The following is a 14,856-nucleotide window of genomic DNA, read 5'->3' on the forward strand; positions in this document are numbered from 1 at the left end:
GTCGATCACAGTACTTAAAGGTATTTTTATTTCTTCTCATCTTCAGTTTATTTTTATTTAACCTTTTGCATATACAGTTCACATCTCCCCCAACTTGTCTGTAAGCTCCTCGAGTCATGCCATGGTGACTATGCACATGCTAAAGGCCATACGAATATTTGGTGAATAAATTCCAAGTCCATTTCTCTGTCCCTTGTTGTTGCTATGTGTCTATAAACATGAGGTAACAACTCTAAAGTCATGTTATAACAGGCCAGCCAGTAAGTATGAATAATACATACATCCCAAGCAAGTTCCTCACCCCAGGCAGCAGATACCACCAGTAATGATACTACCAGTGAGTATAACTTCTTGATAAATACACCAAGTGCTCCCCTAGAAGTTAATGCAACTCCCCAAATGTGGAAAATGTGGTGGCGAGGGCCAGCAGGACAATAGATATCATATTTGTCTCTGTCTGAACCTGATTTCCTTATCTGGGGTGTAGTTATTATACTAAAAGAGACTCTACCTATACCTCTGGGGATAGTTTTAACTATCCAATGAGATAACATCTTAAAGTGTTTTATAAACAATAAACACAATACTTACATTGTGAATAAGGTTTACACTGTACACTATGTTATAGATAAAATTCATTTTTTATTCTTTCTTTCCCATTTGTGCTTTCAACTTTCACATTTCCAGGTTTGTGACCCATTCACTGTTCTTCTGTGCCCATTTCTGACAACATTATTTACACCAAGATGTTAGTGCTTCACCATGGCTTAATGAGTTAAGTAACTCCCGATACTACTTCTGTTTAATCACTGGATATCATGATTTTCCCAAGCAGGGGAAATATTGTAGAACAGAGAAACTTTGACACTATTCATCCTGCAACATATAGACACAGGTGTCTGATCTACCTACCTACTCCCAAGGCCACACTTACAGGAAGACCAAACTTTGGAATGTTGCCAAACATTAATTTTTTGATGTTTGAAAGGAAATATCTATAATGTGAGTTAATGTATTTTACACACTAATATTGATGCCAGGTACTATTCTAAATGTCTTACATGGGTCAATTAGATCCTCCCTGCAACTTTCTTAAGAAGATAATATATTCATTTTACAGATCGAAAATGTATGCACAGAGAGACAGGTTTTGAACTCAAACAGTGTGAGCCTACCCAGCCATCATTGCAATGGTGCCTAAAGAAGAGTGACTTAGAGGGGCCTGTATAAAACCTCAGCGGGCCACCCCCAGGGAGCTGGCAGGATGGTCAAGGACAAGGCCGGCGGCACTGCTATCCACTTCCCCAAGCAGGTACAGAAGAAGTTCAGCAGAGGCCAGGAGAAAATACTGCAGAAGTTGGGGAAAACTGTGGAAACCAAAGATGAACAGTTTGAACAAAGTGCCAACAACTTCTACCAGCAACAGGCAGAAGGCCACAAGCTGTACAAGGACCTGAAGAACTTCCTTAGTGCCGTCAAAGTGATGCATGAAGTTCAAAGGGGGTGTCAGAAACCCTGCAGGAGACCCACAGCAGGGAGTGGGACAGTCAAGAGGGGCCGAAGGCCATCATAGGGAATAGTGATCTCCTTTGGGAAGACCATGATGAGAAACAGGCTGTGACGACCCTGGAAAATTACATTGCCCAGTTCAGTGAGATTAAGGAGAGGATCGCCAAGCGGTGTCAGAAACTCGTGGACTATGACAGTGCCTGACATCACCTGGAGGCTGTGCAAAACGCCAAGAAGAAATGTGAGGCCAAGACTGCCAAGGAAGAGGAAGAGTTCAATAAAGCCCAGACAGCATTTGAAGATCTGAACCAGGAGCTACCGGAGGAACTGCCTATTCTTTACAATAGTCATATTGGCTGTTATGTGACTGTCATGGATTGAATTATGTCCCCCCAAAAATGTGTGTTTCAATTTGGCTGGACTATGATTCCTAGTGTTGTGTGGTTGTCCTCCGTTTTGTGATTGTAATTTTATGTTAAAGAGGATTAGGGTGAAATTGTAACACCCCTACTAAGGTCACATCCCTGATCCAATGTAAAGGGAGTTTGCCTGGGGTGTGGTCTGCACTACCTTTTGTCTCCCAAGAAATAAAAGGAAAGGGAAGCAAGCAGAGACCTGGGGACCTCATACCAACAAGAAAGCGTGCCAATTGCAGAGCATGCCCTTTGGACCTGAGGTTCCTGTGCTGAAATTTTCCCAGACCAAGGGAAAACTGATGACAAGGACCTTCCTCCAGAGCCGACACAGAGAGAAAGCCTTCCACTGGAGATGACGCCCTGAAATTGGACTTGTAGCCTACTAGGCTGTGACAGAATAAATTTCTCTTTGTTAAAGACATCCACTTGTGGTATTTCTGTTACAGCAGCACTAAATGACTAAGACAGTGGCCATCTTCCAAAACATTTCCAACCTAAGGGATGTTTTCTACAGAGTTATGAGCAAGCTGAACCGCAATCTCTATGAGGTGATGAGCAAACTGGAGGAACAACATTCCAACAAAGTCTTTGTGGTGAAAGGACTATCAAGCAGCAGTAGATGGTCTTTGGTCATCTCTCCCCCAGTTCGAGCATCTACAGTCTCCAGTCCTCTCACCTCACCTACCAGCTCCTCTGTACTTTTCTTAAAGAGTGAGAAGGAATCCATTTCAGCAGCTGAAGAAGAGCTGACACCTGATCCAGCCCAGGGAGAAGACAACTCTAGATCAAAGAAGAACCCTTAAAAGATGAGGAAATAGAAGGGGGAGAGGCCAAAGCCTGCTCCTTTAAGGAAGAAGAACTTCTGCCAATCTACAATGGCCCAACCCAAACCCAGCTCTCTCCCAACATTGAGGGTGGTGATTCCCAGGAGGAAATTTTCTCTTGCTCCCCAGCTCCATCACCAGGCAGAGCCCTAACCCCTTCAGAGCAGCCTTCATCATCTCTTCCAGAAGTAGTCCTCTGAACCTGCACAAGTGAAGGGTCTGAACAACCAAAGAAAAGAGCCTCTCTCTCAAGGACCTCAGAGCCCCCTAGTAGGCCTCCTCCACCCAGAGCCACTCCTAGCCCCAGGCTTTCTTCAGGGAACATACCCTTCAGCCCTACTCCCTCTGAAGGAGGTTCACCCACCAACCCTAGGGGCTTCTTGAGGGTTGGTACTCCCAGTCCTAGGGCCTCCATACAGGCATCTCCTCATCCAGAGCCTTCAGAGAAGCCAGATAGAACTCCTGAGGCCAGAGAAAAGGAAACTATCCACAATCTAAACCCAGAAGAACTTTGTACTTGATGATCTCTCAGGTTTTTTTAGAGCCTAGTGAGGCATGGAAGATAGAAGACAAGGAAGAGAACAATGATCTTACCTCAGATGACTCCCCTGAGGGCCAAGGCCTTCAGCTTCAAGTCTGTGCAGTTCCAGGAGAGAGCAGCATCATAGAATCTGAGCTTCAAAAAGAAGTATCCATAATCAAAATGTACGACTCTGAAGAGAAACTGCCAAGGCCCCCTCCCCTTCACCCCCAACACATACACAGACACATCTCCACAGAAAAGCTCTCCCACCAGGCCTTTGGGGTTATGGGTTGGTCAGAGGCTACAGGTCAGAGGGACATTAGATCCAGCACTCATTCCTAGGTTCCTATACACCATGAATGCTGCTGGTGGTCTCTAAGGACCTAGCATTAAGGGAAGCTGAAGAATAGCCTTATGGGAGGAAGGGAGGCAGGTTTGGGAGAAGAGAATGCTAGACTCAGGGATATTTAATTCAGGTTTTAAAATTGTTTGAATAGTAGGATTTTATATATAAGTATTAATTAAGATAAGTCTATAATGACTATAAAAGCAGAAGCATCTACAGACATACATAACCACGTATACTCAGAGGAAGATGAACAAATCTGTCTTCAATTTACCATTCATTTTTCAAGACTTGAAGCCAAATAAACCAGATCTCTCAGGTCATTAAATAAAGGATGATTCTGACTATTAAAAAAAAAGCCAAATGATTTCAAGTTTCAGGATGCCGCATCAGGAAAACAAAATCCCTTGCTGAGTAAACTCAAGGGACCTGGGCAGCCACATTTGGTTCCAATTTTTTTTCTTTCGGCTCCATCTTTTCATGCCTCCTTATGCCCTCTCATGCCTTCATTTTGCGCATTGTGTGTCTTCTGCTTGGATTGCTCTCTCACCTTCATCTGTTTGGCAAATGCACACTCATTTTCTAGGCGATCGCTCAAGGCTCACCTCCTGTATTCAAATGTAAATACTTCCTACCATGTGTTCCCATTGCCCATTATACATGCTCCTAGTTATGCATTTATCTTCACCCTGGTGGTGCAACGGTTAAGTGCTCAGCTGCTAACCAAAAGGTCAGCGGGTCAAACCCACCAGCCGCTCAGCAGGAGAAAGGTGTGACAGTTGGCTTCCATAAAGATTTATAACCTTTGAAACCTTATGGGCAGTTCTACTCTGTCCTATAGGGTCGCTATGAGTCAGAATCTGCTTGACGGCAATGGGTTTGGTTTTTTGGTACTCTTGTTGTTAGGGTCCCATGTGACAGAGTAGAACTGCCCAATTGGGTTTTCTTGGCTGTAGTCTTCACAGGAGCAGATCACCAGGTCTTTCTCTCGTGGAGCCCACTGGGTGCATTTGAATCTCAAACCTTTCTGTTTATAGCCAAGCACTTAACAATTATGCCACCAGGACTCCTGTTTATCTCTCTGCCCATCTGACATTCAGCAATGAATGCCTGGACAAACCTCTTCATCTTCATTTTGCTGGAGCTAGCATACTGTCTCACACATTGGAAAGATTCATCCCAGTCCATTATCTCTGATGGGGCTAGGGAAAACTGATTATATATTTTAAAAAATTACATCCAGAAAAAGATCCGTTTACAAATTCACTTTTAGCTTTTGAAACAGAATTGTAAAAAAGAATTCTGGAAAGCATTAAACATTTTAATTTTCTTTTGTGGTTTTCTAAATTCAAAAACTACTTGAGAGGCATATTAAATGGCTTAAAAATTAAGTAATGAAATAAATTTATTTCCTCTAATCAGCACTATGCCATGTGCAACCAGAACAAGATTTAGGAGTGTGTGTTTCCTGTTTTCCCTCCTTTCCTCACCTCTCTTGTTCCTAAAAATCCCAAAACAAACCTGTTGCCGTAGAGTCAACTCCAGCTCATGGCAACCCCATGCGTGTCAGAGTAGAACTGTGCTCCATAGGGTTTTCACTTGCTGATTTTTCAAGAAGTAGATAGCCAGGTCTTTCTTCTGAGGTTCCACTAGGTAGACTCCAACTCCAACCTTTTTGTTAGCAGCTGAGCACATTCACCATTTGCACCAGCCAGGGGTTCCCTTGCTCCCTAAAGGGGACTCTTTTCCAGCCTAGTTACTGGAACACTTGTGATATAGCATTGGGAAAATGGATGAAGAGAGGCAGTCCCAGAAAGGAAGATAAGAGAAGGACTAGGCCCAAGTGACTAAGTTGATCTATATAATAAAAAACAAGACCAGAAGAAAGAGGATATACCCATTGCCATCGAGTCAATTCCAACTCATAGTCACCCTATAGGACAAAGTAGAACTGCCCTACAGGGTTTCCAAGCCTGTAAATCTTTACAGAAAGCAGACTGCCACATCTTTCTCCCACAGAGCAGCTGGTGGGTTTGAACACAGACTTTTCAGTTAGTTGCAGAGTGCTTTAACCACTGCACCACCAGGGTTCCTTGGAAAGGGGATAGAGAGAGGAAAACAGGCAGCATGGACTGGGAAAGAGAATTTGGAGGGTTGTGTGAAGGTCTGTGGAGCAGCTGTGGGGTGGGGAAATGTAGCAGAAGCTATGAGAAATGAGATATGACATAGATATTCTTTCATTTTTATGAGAAATGTGAATAAAAGCAAATTTTCTAGTACTTGTGGTTACTCAACTGAGGTTCCTTAAATATGATTCCTTGAGAAGACTGAGCCACTTAGGTTTCCAGGATATTTATATCACTTTATTTCAGAATTTTGGCTATGACTGCATGGGTACTTTATAAAAATGCTCAAAAGATAAATCAAAAAAGTAGTAGTTTTTAATTTCCTCTCAAGGGTAATATCTAGCAGGATTAAGATGAATTTACATTTTATCAGCTATTCCAATGGTGTTTTTAGTGTTCCTTATAGAGGGTATACCTGGAAACTCACCCTCTGGTGTGCCCCTTAAACTGGCTCTGCCTAAGGCTAGGGATTAGAGAGATTTGTGCTACTCACTGTGGAGCAGTATTTCCGAACTCTCCAGGTAGGTCTTGGATTCCTTTGAGAATCCCATGAAAAGTATAGACCTTCTCCTAAGAAAAACGCACATCAGAAAATACACACAAAATATTGCTTACATTTTCAGCAGGGCTTCGAACTGGCTCTCCTAGGTTTAGTCATGGCCGACAAAGCAAAAATGGAACGAACTTGAGTTTGTAAAATGTGGGGGAACCAGGACAATAACCTGAACAGGAAAAATTAGAAGTCGACATCCTGCTAGAAAACTGACCTCCCTCTTAGAAAACAAGGGCAGCATGCACATTGCATAGCAACCAAATCTCCTGATCAGCGCAGTCGGAACTGTTGTTGCCGCTCTCAAAGATGGCGACTGCACCACTTTGGATGTGTGTTGCTCTCCACACTACTGCCAATAACCAGTCTCCCACATCAGGCATCTGAAAGGTCTCCCTACGCCTCTTCCAAGTCTCCCATTCCAGGGCTTCGACCCATAATTTTTCCTGTTCCACTTGTCATTCTGCTTCACCCAAATTTTAAAAATTTAAAAAATTTGGGTCTATTCTGATTTTGCTTCATAGCCCATGACTAAACCTACTCAAACCGGTTTGAAGCCCTGGTTTTCAGGTTATTCATGGATATTCTGAAGGCTTTCCGTGGACCTTCTGGGCTTCTATGGACCGATACTATCAATCCCTGCTGTCCCTAAGTGGGTTCTGTTGCCTACCCAGCTTAACTGTATTTGAACATTCATCTTATTTCCTGTGTCAAACAAGCAACATTTACAGCCAGATGTGCTCTGGGTAAATCTGAGGTTTTACTTAACTGTAATGTGATTCTGGTACCTAGAAATCCCAAATTTGATCCTTTTACCTGTGACTAGAGACCACAGAATGACTCAGTGGGCTAACAAAGACAGATGTTGGTCTTTATCATTTCTGAGACTATTTCAAATCATTGTCTTGCATGGGGCACTGTTTAATAATTGGTATGGAGTTCTGTGTGGCAGGTTTGTGATAAACCATTGAGGTCTTTAGGCAGGAAGCGTCACCCACGAAGGAAGAGATGGCTAGAAGAGGTCAGCGATAACAGGTTTTTTCAAATTTCCTGGACAAAAGCCCTCAAGGGTACTCCTGCTACTAAACTGGGCCTGTCTGTAACCGATGAGTGGTTTCCAAAGCCGTCCCCAGCTAAAGCGTTTTGCAGTAATCCACTCAGACAATACTTAACTTGCTGCCGGTAGGTCCCATAATTCATACTGTCCCCCTGAATCATCCCTCAAGGAGTATAAGTAAAGGCTTCTTCCTCCTCTCTACTGCCTCTCTCTCAACAATCTCTCAAGAACAGGCCAGCACTAGTGAGGGCCAGTTAAATTCATCTCCAGATCTGACTGCCAAATGAAACATTGAAATTCCCTCAATCCCTCCGAAGAAACTTTCGACAGTCTAGTAACATAACAATTCCACCCAGATGTCAAATACTCTTAGGGTATAGTTTCTCATATTTTTCTACTTTCCTCTAATCATCTTTTATGGGGAACATTTATAAAAATAAAATATGATGCCTTTAAGAATTATATGACACAGCTGTTTTTTCCTTAGCTGAAGCATGAGTCTTCCTTTTGGAACAAAATATGAGGAACAAAAAATTATTCTTCAGGTTAAACCGCAAACAGCATTTAACATATTACTAGGCCAGAGTAAGACCTCGACATACGGTTGTTGAAGGGGTATTCTAGAATAAAACAAGGTTTGAGTAGGAAAAGAATAGTTGAGCCTCTGCTATGTACTGGATACTGTGCCAGAATTGAGGGCTGGATTTTCTTCTTGAGAAACAGAAACTGAAACTTTTCCGTTATAAAAATGTCAACTTCTTGTAAAATCATCCAATAGTTTTTTTCAAAGAGAAACAGAAGAAGGAGAAAAGCTTAAAATGTGTGTGAGAGAGAAAGAGAAAAAAAAAAGACATCAATGTTCAGAATAAAGAATATTCGGAATAAAATTAATTCAACTAAAAATAAAGGGTTCAATTTTTCTGTGTAATGTCAGAGGGTTGTTAAACCTCATGAAGATAATTTCTTCCGTATTACCCATACTAGGAATATAGTGTGAGTGAGGACACAACATCTGTGAATACTTTACCCCTTTAAAGCTGAGAGAAATAATTTTTCCATCAGCTCTACCTTCAACTGAGCAACACCCAGAGTGTTTTTTGACATCCTAAGGGAAGGAACTGCAAACACTATCCTGCAGTGAACATTCGTCATTCTTGCAGGTTGTGTAGTATCTGAGCCCCATTTCTCCTTGGAGGATCCCTTTCTTTCTGGGAGAGGCAGAACTCAGGTGCCACTCCAACCAGTTGTCATTGAGGCAATTCCAACTTATGGCGACCCCAACGTGCAGAGTAAAACTGTGCTCCATAGAGTTTTCAGCGGCTGATTTTTCAGAAGTAGGTCGCCAGGCCTTTCTTCTGAGGTGCCCCTGGGTGGACTCAAACCTCCAATCCTGTGGTTAGCAGTGAGCAGGTTAACCATTTGCACTACCCGGGGACTTCCTGTATCACTCTAACAAAAACCGTACTTGTTGCCATTGAGTCGTTTCCAACTCAAAGCAATCCTATAGCACAATAGAACTGCACCAGTATGGTTTCCAAGGAACGGCTGGTGGATCTATATCACTGCAGAGACTGAGAATTCCTGATCCTCATTTTACAAGTCTAGTCTGAATCTACGCACAGGCTCATGACTTGGGCTCTATCAATCTGATCCCTGCACCCTGGATTTGGATTTCACGTGGTGAAGCTCAAAGGCAGAGATCCTAGAGACACTGTCCTTGACAGTGGTGACAGCTGTAAAATGACTAATCATTTGGGAGCTGTGGTGATAACTGCTAGTGGTGGAGCACAATGTCAAATGCCAGCCATAGCAGCGGTGCAAACGGCAGTGTCTAGCACATCCCGGTGGTGGCAGCATTGTCCACAAGGGTCCAGCTCTATAGTGGGATTTGGCGCTGTTTTCAGTTCTGAAGCCTTTCATCCACGACCTCTAGCAATCCAAGCTATTCTTTGAGAGATTCACTCTGTATCGTCCTCACTGTCTTTCGAGATTTATTAAAGCAAAGTTTTGGGGATTGATGCGGCTCTGAAAGCTCACCTTCCATCTCCGTATCATTTATTTATTTATTTTAATTTGGGCACAATTTCAAATTTATGTAAAAGTTACAAGCATAGTTCAAAGAATTCCTGGATACCCCTCACTCAGATTCCAAAATCTTAATGATACTCTACGTTGCTTTATTCTCTCTCATCTGTTGAATAGTAAATTGTAGATATGATACTCCTTTACCCCCAAACATTATTGTACATTTACCAAAATAATTGTACATAACAACAGAACAATTTTCAAAACCATCAAATTAACAGTGATACAATGTTATTATCTAATCTGCAGACCTTATTCAGATGTTGCCAATTTTACCAATAATGGCCTTTATAAAAAAAAAAAAAAGGCCTTTATAGCAAAAGAAAATTCAAGATCACATGTTGCATTCAGCTGCCGTATTTCTGTAGTCACCTTTATTCTGAAACTATTTCGTACATTTTAATCAAATTCCTCTCCTGCCTAAATCAACTAGAGTTTTTAATTTCTGTGGCTTGGGGCAGATAACCCAAATTAATACAATTGGTACCAGAAATAGGGTCGTGCACATAACATACTTCAAAACGTACAGTTGCCCAGGTGAAATCCAGAAGAAAACCCAGTGCCATCGAGTCGATTCCGACTGATAATGACCCTAAAGGACAGAGTAGAACTGCCCCATACAGTTTCCAAGGAGCGCCTGGTGGATTCGAACCACCGATCCTTTGGTTAGTAGCCGTAGCACTTAACCACTACACCACCAGGGTATCCTATGTGAAATTTCCATGTGAAATAGGTAGGGCAAAGGAGAGAGAGAATCTCAGTGTGCCAGCTAGCTTGAGACCATTTACCTGCCTAGGGAAGCCGTCATATAAGTGGAAATAGCAGGAGTCCTTCAGGCAACATCTGAATACTTCTGCAGATTAGATAATAGTATTGTATGATACGGCATGTGCTGGCTCTCTTACAGCCATGGGTAGAACCCTATAAGAAAGAGACATAAGGAATAAATGGCTGTCATGGATCGAATGTGCACCCTGAAAATATTTGTCAACTTGGCTAGGTCATGATTCCCAGTATTGTATGATTGTCTACCATTTTGTCATCTGATGTGATTTTCCCAAGTGTGGTAAATACTATTGCTATGATGTAACTTGATGGATTAGAGGCAGCTATATTGATGAGATCTACAAGATTAGATAGTGACTGAAGCCAGTGTTTTTTGAGATTTTTCTAAAAGAGAAAAGCAAGCAGAGAGACAAGGGGACCTCATACCACGAAGATAGCAGTGCCAGGAGCAGAGCATGTCCTTTGGACCTAAGGTTCCTGTGCAGAGAAGCTCCTAGGCCAAGGGAAGATTGATGACACAGACCTCTCTCCAGCACTGACAGAGAAAGCCTTCACCCTGATTTCGACCTTTCTCAAGAGCCAAGAGAGAAAGAGTTGACACCCTGTATTTGGACTTATAGACTATTAGACTGAGAGAATAAATTTCTCTTTGTTGAAGCCAGCCACTTGTGGTAGTTCTGTTATAGAAGCACTGGATAACTAAGGCATGTCCCTTCTTTTTTTTTTTTTTTTAGATGTGGTCATGCTGGAGGTGATGCCTGCAACTCTAATACCTGTTTTGTGACCATGAGGGGAACAAGTCTGAAGGTAAGGATAAGTCTCAGGATGGCATAGCAGAGGTGTGGAGATGATGGATCCTTCAGGATGTGGTCCAACTATCCTACCTCTGGACTTTCCACTTTATGAGATACATTTTCTTATTATTTAAGCCAGTTTTTGTCACAGTTTTCTGTCATACGTGCTGAAAACACCCCAAATATAAACATACTGGGTTAAATGACTCGTGCCGTGTTGACATTTTGTTTGGTGGGGGAGACGTTCTCTTAAGTATAAAACTAGAGGAGGTGTCATTATCCACTACTATGTCATAAAGTTAGTTACTCAGATCCTCCTAACATATTTTCTTTTTTGAAAGCACCAGAGAGGATGAAATAAAGTTTTTAAACCTCCAACGATAAGCAAAATACCACCAGTGAAAACAACAACATGAAGAAGGCTCTTAAAATGAGCTTGTTGGTGTTCTTGCATGACATAAATAAAAATTTCCACCAACATTTACTGAGGAGTTAATAAGTTTCAGGCCCTGTTGTAAGTGAATTCTTTGTATGAACTACTTCATTAAATCTGCTCAATATGCTAGGCAACAGTTGTTACTCCCGTTTATAGATGAAGAATAGAGAGATTAACCAATTGGACCAAGATCACAGAACTCTTAAGTGATAGAATCAACATTCAAGCCAACGTAGTTTGAGCTCTGTAGCTGGTGTACTGCCCTTTGGATAAATATTTCAAAGAGGTAATTCCCCTCAAGAGAAAATTAATTTTAAAAGCCTGCTTGAACGGAAAAATAGGTATGTATGTTGAAGTAGGGGTATTGTAAGAGTATCCTTTCCAAACCCTAACAGATGCCCCCTAAGACACCACAGTGTCGGTTTTGGAGGGAGGAGGTTCATACGTCTCCATCAGCATTACCTCCCTCCCCTACTCCAGGGCAGCCACTACCACCCAAAAGCCTCTGTAAATGAAAGTGGCACCAAGGGACCATCAGGGGAATTGTAACATTTTTAAAGGAATTGTTATGTTTAACAAAAACCTCTCAGAGAGCAGGCAGGGCTAATGGTCTCATTTTCTGGAAAATGAATCTGAGACACTTGCTCAGTTATATCCCTGACCCTCTCTCTTGTGCTTCAGAGGATGAGATAGGCTTGTGAGCTGCCCAATGGTGGAGAAATGCCTGCTTCTTTTTGACATAGTTCATGACCCTCTCTCAGCTCTGCAGGGGCGCCATTCCCACCCTATCTGCTCACGTGCAACCTGGTACGCTAGACTCAGAGACAGGCCTGGATAATTCTTTACCAGAGAAGCACAGAAGCATGCTTCTATCACTGATGCTCTGTCTTCTAAAACATCGCCTATCTGAGTTTCACACATCCTGACTCAAGGGGATGAGAGGTAGAGTGTTTATTTGGTAGAAGAGGTAGGTACAGTAGCGCTCACAGATGAGGAAACCAAGGCTCTGAGAGATTAAGTAACTTTTCCACATTCATGCAGCTAGTGAGAGGTACTGTTCTTGCCACCAGTAATGTCAGTGTAGAAACATAGACCTGATACCCTTCTGATCACCAAGATGCCACTTCATCACCTTATTTTTTAATATGACTGACCAAAAGGGAATAATAATATGAAAAAATATTCTGTAATGTATTTTATTCTAGAATTAACCTCCTTTCCAATAGGATCAAATGCTAGAGAAAGGGGAGCAGGTATCACTGGTGTTTAGGAGAACTATAAAGCAGGAAATGAGACAGAACAGTGATCAACTTTCAGCATTTGACTCCTTCGTTGTAAAAATATCTCCCCTTGGTTTTCAGAACACCGCTCACTACTGATTTTCCTCCGTCCTCAACCTTGCTCCTCCTTAGTTTCCATTTCTGGTTCCTCCTCCTCTAACCCTTAACTCTGTCCTCCACCCTCTTTTCTCTTTAAATTCCTTTTCTAGGTGATCTCATCCCTCTTCTATGCCTTAAAAGAACACTTTTGTACTGATGACTCATAAATCTCTATCTCCAGCTCTTAACACCACCCTGGGCTCTATATTTATATATCCCACTGCCTACTTGACATCTCCTCTTAGCTGTCTAATAGGCATCTCAAATTTAGTATGTCCAAAATAAAACTCTTGATTTACCCACAGCTGTCTTCCCTATCTCAGTTAATAGTATCATCACCACCAAGTTTCTTGGGCCAAAAAACAAAAAATGACTCTCATTTTCTCACTTTTCCTCGTCTTTCACATCTAATCTATCTGCAGATCTTAACTCCTATTTCCAAAGTATATTCAAAATCCCACTACTTCTCACCATCTTCGTTGCTACAAGCCTAGTCCAAGGGACCTGTGTCTCTCACCTGGGCTTCAATGGGCTCCTTCTACTCTTGCCTGGCCAGAGTTAGTTCCCCACACAGCAGTCAGAGCGATCCTTTTAAATCATAAATCAGATCAAGTCAATCCATTGGTTAAAAGTCTCCAATGGTTCCATTGGGCCTAGAGTAAAACCCACACCCAACATGATCAACAAAGCTGATATACCCTTTGTCAACCTCTCAGACATCATCGCTTGCCTCTCTCTTCCTCACCATGATTCTGCCTCTCCAGCCTTCTTTCTACTTTCCCAGCATTCTGAATTCTTATCTCTGGCCTTTTGAGCCTGTTGGTCCTTCTGTATAGAATGTTCTTTCTTCAGAGCTTCTAAAATTGTCCTTTTCCCATCATTTGAATCTGAGCCAAATGTCATCTCCTTAGAAAAGCTTTCAATGGACATTCTAGCTAAAATATATTCCCTTGTTCCTTCTCCCAAATTTCTCTATATTCCATCGCCCCAGTCTTATTATTTTAAAACCACTTATACTATGTGATATATTTCATTTGTATGTACCATTGGTTGGCTGCCTCTGCCCCTGAGAATGTAAGCAAGATGATAAGAAACCAAATTTACCATTGGCTCCAACTCATGGTAACTCCATGCATGTCAGAATAGAACTACGTTCCATAGACTTCTCAATGACTAATTTTTTGGAAGTAAATTGCCAGGCCTTTCTTCCAAGGTCCCTCACAGTAGACTTGAACCTCCAACCTTTTGGTTAGCAGCCAAGCTCTCTGTTTGCACCATCCAGAGACTCCTACAAGAAGGCAGCACTGTCCAGAAGAAAGTGTCCCAGTCACTGAGCACTGTGGTGCCATAAGGGAGGTCAAGTTTCTTCAGAGATTTGATAAATTATCCTTCAATGCTATCCACTCATGACCAAGCAACCTATTAAGACTTAGTCACCAAGAAACTTCAGAATAATAAAATAAACCTTCAGATTAAAATATTGGTTTCTTAAATCTATTGGTCCAGGGCCCATTAGGTTCTGGTTAGGGAACACAGATATTCTAGTCACTTCAATGGACTATCAATTGTAAATTAGCAAATTGGCACTTTTATCTATAAGCTCTTAGAAATTTTAATGTGTATTCCAATTGTCTGGGACAAAATCAATTGATGACAATCATATTTCAGGGATCTACAAAGGTGAGGACTAGCTAGATTTCTCTCATCCTGGCTTACACAAAAGTAAATACTTAGAAGTTGAGTAATACTGTATCAAAAACCTAAAGTGTGTGGCATTGGCTCAGTAGTCAGGTGGCAAGTAGCAAGGAATCTTTGGTTGCAGGCTGGAAAGATAGCAATCTATAATATGCAAGGATGACATACTTTGTAAAATCGTCACCTACGATAACCTGAAAAGAAGGTCATACGCTTTGTGAAATTGTAGCTTTACCAGAAGAGGCTGGAAAACATAACTTTCTAGCAGATGTTGGCTTCATTTGACAGGCTACTAAAATAAAACAATGAGCTAAATACAGAATTAACTGA

The 14,856-nt window shown here is 41.8% G+C and overlaps 1 pseudogene; it reads left to right on the top strand.

The window, feature by feature from the left end:
* Positions 1-1,264: 1,264 nt before the first annotated feature.
* LOC100654208 (bridging integrator 2-like) lies at positions 1,265-3,614 on the top strand (annotated as a pseudogene).
* The last annotated feature ends 11,242 nt before the right edge of the window (positions 3,615-14,856 follow it).

Source organism: Loxodonta africana, chromosome 14 (genome assembly GCF_030014295.1).
Source record: "Loxodonta africana isolate mLoxAfr1 chromosome 14, mLoxAfr1.hap2, whole genome shotgun sequence".
In the NCBI taxonomy this organism is placed as follows: Eukaryota; Metazoa; Chordata; class Mammalia; order Proboscidea; family Elephantidae; genus Loxodonta; species Loxodonta africana.